General features: G+C 29.3%; 1 long non-coding RNA gene across 1 annotated transcript; it reads right to left on the reverse strand.

Moving 5' to 3' along the window:
• Nucleotides 1-604: 604 nt before the first annotated feature.
• LOC137833061 (uncharacterized) lies at nt 605-1,751 on the reverse strand. Its single transcript, XR_011084667.1, has 2 exons — nt 1,625-1,751; nt 605-1,035 (listed from the first exon to the last, which is right to left on the reverse strand). It is a non-coding gene; the product is annotated as an uncharacterized lncRNA (long non-coding RNA).
• Nucleotides 1,752-6,000: the final 4,249 nt, after the last annotated feature.

The raw sequence follows: 6,000 nt of genomic DNA on the forward strand, positions 1-6,000 counted from the left end.
TTTATGAAGTGCCAGATTAGAAAAAATCATAAATATAAATTGCGTTTAAGCATGCATATGGACAACGAACACGATGCGCAGTTACTAACTAGTTTCTAGAGAAATTAATCTACAAATAGTATTCAATTTTGATGTGAAGTAGTTAGTGAAAATTAAGACAAGGGGCTCTTTACCCTATCGAAATTAGAATTAGTAAGACTACTCTGAATATCAACTGACTCCTGGCGCCAAACCCTGCACCCCATACCAAGAGCATTTGATGACCTTATTATGCAGTACAAGAACTATTTCGCAGCCAATTTCCCTCAAAGCATACGGCAACTTCCTACACTTACTCGCCAAAACAGACCAGATAATCAAACATTCATCTCTGTTCCAGAAGTCCAGAACTCTTTCGTGACTTGGTTCTCACCCTTTTATTAGTACTCTGTTGTCCATTCAATTGATAGAAGGATATCAGTTCAAAATAGTGAACCTTGAAAAATGTACTTACTAGTTGATTTCAAATTTGATGAATTTATAAAGCCTTCAGTTTACCATTTACGAACTCCAATTTAAAATCTTTGTATGGGAATCACACTAAAATAGGCGGGAGGACAGGATATAAAGAGAAAGGATTGAACAAAACTGTACGAGTGCATGACAATATTTCAACCTGACGATGTGTTGTCGAGTAGAAAACTTAATTGGAAAATCACTATCTAGATAACAGCTGATCTAATTGGTAAATTAGAAATTAAAACAAACAAATTCAAGAAATAGGAATTGCAATTCTTAATTAATGCTACACTACATGTCTTCTTATTGCCTCATCTCTTCTCTCAATTGTTTAATTGTTTGGAGTGCCTCATCCCTTTCCTGGAATGCCTCAAGTAGATTTGTTTGGAGGTGAAGACTGTCAACTTTGATTTCATTATGTACAGTTTCGTATTGGTGCAGCAGCTCCTCCATCTTCCTTCTCAGTCCTTCCTCATTTCTTATTTTTTTAATCTAACTTATTAAAGAAGTTCTCAATTTCTTCAGGATTCTCCATTTCTGCAGGATTTTAAAAAACTAAATTAATGTCATTTACATAATTAAATAAAGGTGGCCAAAAAACATTGATCATGACCATAAACAGAAATGCAGTTCGGTCTGGTCGAGAGTTGCAATAGCTGTGAAACTGCCATAGAAGATAAGGTATTCAGGTATGGAGGGTGGGCGTAGAGAGGTGGGAAGACTGAATTGGTAAAAGAGAACACACAATTGCGACTGCACTTTATCAATAGTCACCAGATCACAGAATTGCGAATTCAGTGCTATATACTCATTTCCCAATTTAAACTTTGTTTGATAAATAATTGATTTTAAGAAATAACCCTTTTTTATCTCAAATTCTCTAAACTAAGCTGAATCAAAGACACAACATGTTCACAAAAAGAGAAAAAGAAAAAACTCTGAACCCTAGAGCGACAGCCTCACTCACAAAAAAAAATCCACAGCTTCCATTTGATTTAATTTGGCAAATCAGTGGCAAAGGGAGAAAAACAATTGCGTGGATAGTTTCTGAAGAATGTTACCGGAAAATCTTCAAACGGCCTAGTGCAAAAAGAGAGAAATAGTGAGGGAACCTGAAGAATGTTACCTGAAACGGCGCAACACGAAAAGGGAAAAGCGTTTGAAATAGGAGAGAATGCGCCAGATAGCGATGAGGAGCAGAGAGAACTGAGAAGGAACAATAGCAGAGGGAAGGTAACCGAATTTCAAATTCCACCATCTTGAGAGTCGGGCCTTAGATAATTGGGCTCAAAACAAAGGAGTAAGGGCTGTTTCTTCCTGCACCTCCATATATTCTTCTCACACCTCCATAAATTTTCATATTTCCAAAACTATCTCTGAAATATTTTGGATTACGTAATTTGAAAGTCTTTTTTTAAATTCGTAATTAGCTTCCGGACTACATAATCCGAAAGCCTTTTTTCATATGTATGATTAGTTTTCAAATTATATAATTTGGAAGTCTTTTTTAGCTTCCGGATTACATAATTCAGAAGTCTTTTTTTAAATGCGTGTCCTTATTACATAATTCGGAAGCTACTCTATGGGAGTGACATAAAAAGGTTAAAAAAGTATTTTCACATTGTATATAAAAATGATAAAAGAATATATGGAGGTGCAGGAAGAAACAGTCAGGAAGTACCCGAAGAAGAATCCAAATGGTCCATAACAAAAATGTTATTAGTAAATAACATAAACTAATACTGTTAACAAACATAATATTAAAGATTTATTAAACTGTTATTAGTAAATAACAGAAATTAATACCGTTAACAAACATAATATTAAAGATTTTTTTTTCTAATAAAAATTCATGTATCAAACTTTGCTATTAAAAAAGAAAATTTTGTTTGAAAAATGTTCTCCTTAAATTGATATTGAAATAATTATTTATACTATGATTGTTTTGAATTTTAAAATAAAAAAAAATCTCTCTTTGGATCCTATTGTATGTATTTGTGACCAACCAAATTAAAAATATGTTCAAGATCAATTATAGAAATGTTTTTTCATCAAATATATATTATTTCTTAATCCTAATTCTATATACTAGCTGGAACACAGGTGTAGGAATTGTGTATCCGTATTTTTTATTTATATATATATATATATATATTTATGTTTGATATTAAAATTTAAATAAAAAATGTTATTATTCGTACACTTATATTAACAATATAAATTTATAATATAGTATATTATGAATAAAAAAATGTCATTATCATTGTGTAAAATCATAATATCTTAGTGTTAATTGGTTCAACCAATGCGAGTGATTAATCATTCTTCTATATATGCAATTGTGCAATGTTCCTGAGCAAATCTCAACTTGTAAAAATTAAAACTACTCATAAAATAAAATAAAAATAAAACTGCTCATAAAATAAAATAAAAATATAAAGATAAAATTAGAAAAACTAAAATGGTAGTTAAAATAAGAAACTGTAAAATACAAATATCAATTATTATATTCTATCAATATTGCCTAAATATTAATCAATTACTCGGTGTGATTTTATCCAAATAGTTATCCTTACTTATTCGTAGTTTTTTACATCAATATTTTTACTTATTTTTTATCATGAGAAATATAGAAAAGTCAACAACATGAGTATAAAACATTAGCATTTTTTTCTTCTAAATTTACATGTATCTTTTACAAAAGATAATCCAGGTTGAGTTTTATAAAAAAAAACTTTCTTATTAAAAAGAAGAAGAATGGGATATGAAAATTGTGACTAAAAATAAATAATAAGAAAAACCTTTAACCAAAAAGGTGTTCACAAAAAAATACCAAAGCAAATATGTGTTCCTCTATTTTAGTTATATATTTTATTCATTGTTTAAAATATTTGTTGATAAAATAAAATAAAACTCAAAGATTATAATTTTTAAAAATGTTTTTACTCAATAATTTAATTAAGAAAATTTCTCTAGGCAAGACAAACTATATACTATCAAGACTTTATTTGTTGTTTTTTTCATTTTATTTCTACAGTAACATATAACCAATTTTAAAGGAAAAGATTTACTTGTTTTATCCGAATACTTTTAACCCAATCCATGAAGACATTACAACCATCTCTCTCAGTTGATCCAAGGAATCCATAGATGCATTCTTTTTGCCTGAGTGTTGCATTGGGGTCATTTTCCAACCACAGGAGATCTATAAACTCGAAGGCAACCAAACCAAAGTTCCTCTCGATTGCACTCTCGTTTTCTGCTTTCAATTTCGCTTTTTCTTAACTGACAACATTTTTTTTTTCTGTCAGGTTTGCATATTCTATCTAGTTCTTCGAGCGTTTGATACTGTTGGTTTGTATTCGTATTTTCGATTTGATGCATGAGCTTTTTATTGTTTTCTTTTCTTTTCTTTTCTATAGCTTGCAATGACGAATGATTGTGAGTAGTATCGATTTTACCTATCAATTATGTGTATAAATGTGGTTGTTTCATGCTTTGTTTTTATTTCTTTATTTAAATTTTTAAGCTTTGAATGTTCTACAAGATTGGTGTTATCGTCCAATCTCTTTGGGAAAAGAAAGTGATTTTAGGATTCTGTTATTTTTAAAAGCTCTAATGGAAACTTTTAAGCGTTAAACTGAAGGTTGAGAAAATTTTGGCTTACTTAGAACAAAATTCCAGTTTGAGGAGTAAGATAAAACTATTGGTCCTAATGTAGCTTGAAAAATGTGTAAAAGAAGTATATAGTATTAATATTTGTTTAATGTATATGCATTTATAAAATCTTAGTAGACGGCCAAACATACAATATTTATGAAAGGTCTGTAGGCAAAACATGTTAAACTTGTTCTAATTAATTAGACATTCCTACCTTTTCACCATCCTTAAATTTGTAAAAATATTTATACCTTGAGCTTCTGTCTATATAAAAAATATAATTTTTTAATAATTTAAAGTTTTTTCTTTTATGGTATTAAACAAAATACTCATTGAAACTTAATTCTTTTTTATTTGGACGAACATCACACTGCCGCCATTGAATAGCAAAAAAATAACAACAGTGAACTTTTGAAATTATATCTTAAGCTTTTACTTGTATACTTAATAATTGAAATCATCTACCTCTTCCTATCAATACATAGTTTAAAAAAGTTTATTCTTAAATATTTGTTTGTTTAATCTAATATTTTTAAACTTGATTTCTTTAAATATCAATATTTAAAAAAAAAAGTTAATAGTTTAAAGTAATTTTACCTATGCAAAATAAATTTTTAATGAAAAAAAAATTAAAAGCCTCACCCATATTCATCCACCGAAAATAACTTCCAACATTATTAGTAAAGTGGAAAGCTAATGCAATTCCGAAAATACTGTATAATTCTAATTCCAATTTTTTTTAAAATAAATCTTATAAAACTTATAAGACTTAAGTAATATCTAGATAGAAAGGGTAGATAAATGACATTAAGCTAATATTCTTAGATATTTATTTGTTTAAGGTAATATTCTTAGATATTTATTTGTTTAATCTTATATTCTTGTATACTTGTTTGTTTAAGCTAATATTCTTAAACGTAATTTCTTTAAATGCCAATACTTTATTTTAAAAATTAATATTTTAAAGTAATATTATATCATAATTTAAATCCAATATATAGTTTATAAAAAAAAGGTGAAAGCCTCTTCCCATATTGATCCACTAAGAATAACTTGAATTAAACATGTTAATGATAAATGTTCTAAACCCTAAACCCTAAACAATGAATTTATTTCCGCTTCTATCTAATTGCTATTGCTTTTGATTTGCACAGGGGACATACATTTTTCTCTTGTAACCATCTTCTTAGACAATCTGCATGGTATTCATGTCCGCATTGAAGAATTTCAATCTCCTCGTTGTTCTTATATTCATCCTGTAAAATCATATCATGCATAAGTATTCTAATTAATAGGAGAAAGCGGAAAACATGTTTCTAATAGTACATACTATAAAATAATGCATTTGTACCTGACATATTATGCAAAGATCAATTTCCTGTTCCTCAAAAGTTGACCCCTCCAAGTTATTAGGTAGTAGATTAGTTTTTGTCAGCATTTGTTTTGCAATAATTTCTTCTGACGAACCCCTCTTTACGTTGCCAATCCGTTCACTTAGAAGTTCCTGAAGAAAGGCCCTAGAAAGAAGATTATGTAAGTTACCTCTATGATCATGAAAGTTGGAGTGACCTCTATGCATGTTGCCTCTACGAGCATGAAAGTTGGAGTGACCTCTGATCTCTTGCACTTGCACAGGCTGTGCATGATGATGGTTGTGTCGATGGGCTAATCTGTGGCCCCTTCTAATTTCGGTTGTAACATGATATCTTTGGTGATTCATTCTTGAATTATCTAATGAACTTACATCAGAAGACCGAATTCATTCACCATGTCAAGGATTTAAAGAAAGTAGCACATAATTGCATGGAATAAAAAAAACATATATGTTAAAAGCATATACAA

Source organism: Phaseolus vulgaris, chromosome 6 (assembly GCF_000499845.2).
Source record: "Phaseolus vulgaris cultivar G19833 chromosome 6, P. vulgaris v2.0, whole genome shotgun sequence".
Lineage (NCBI taxonomy): Eukaryota > Viridiplantae > Streptophyta > Magnoliopsida > Fabales > Fabaceae > Phaseolus > Phaseolus vulgaris.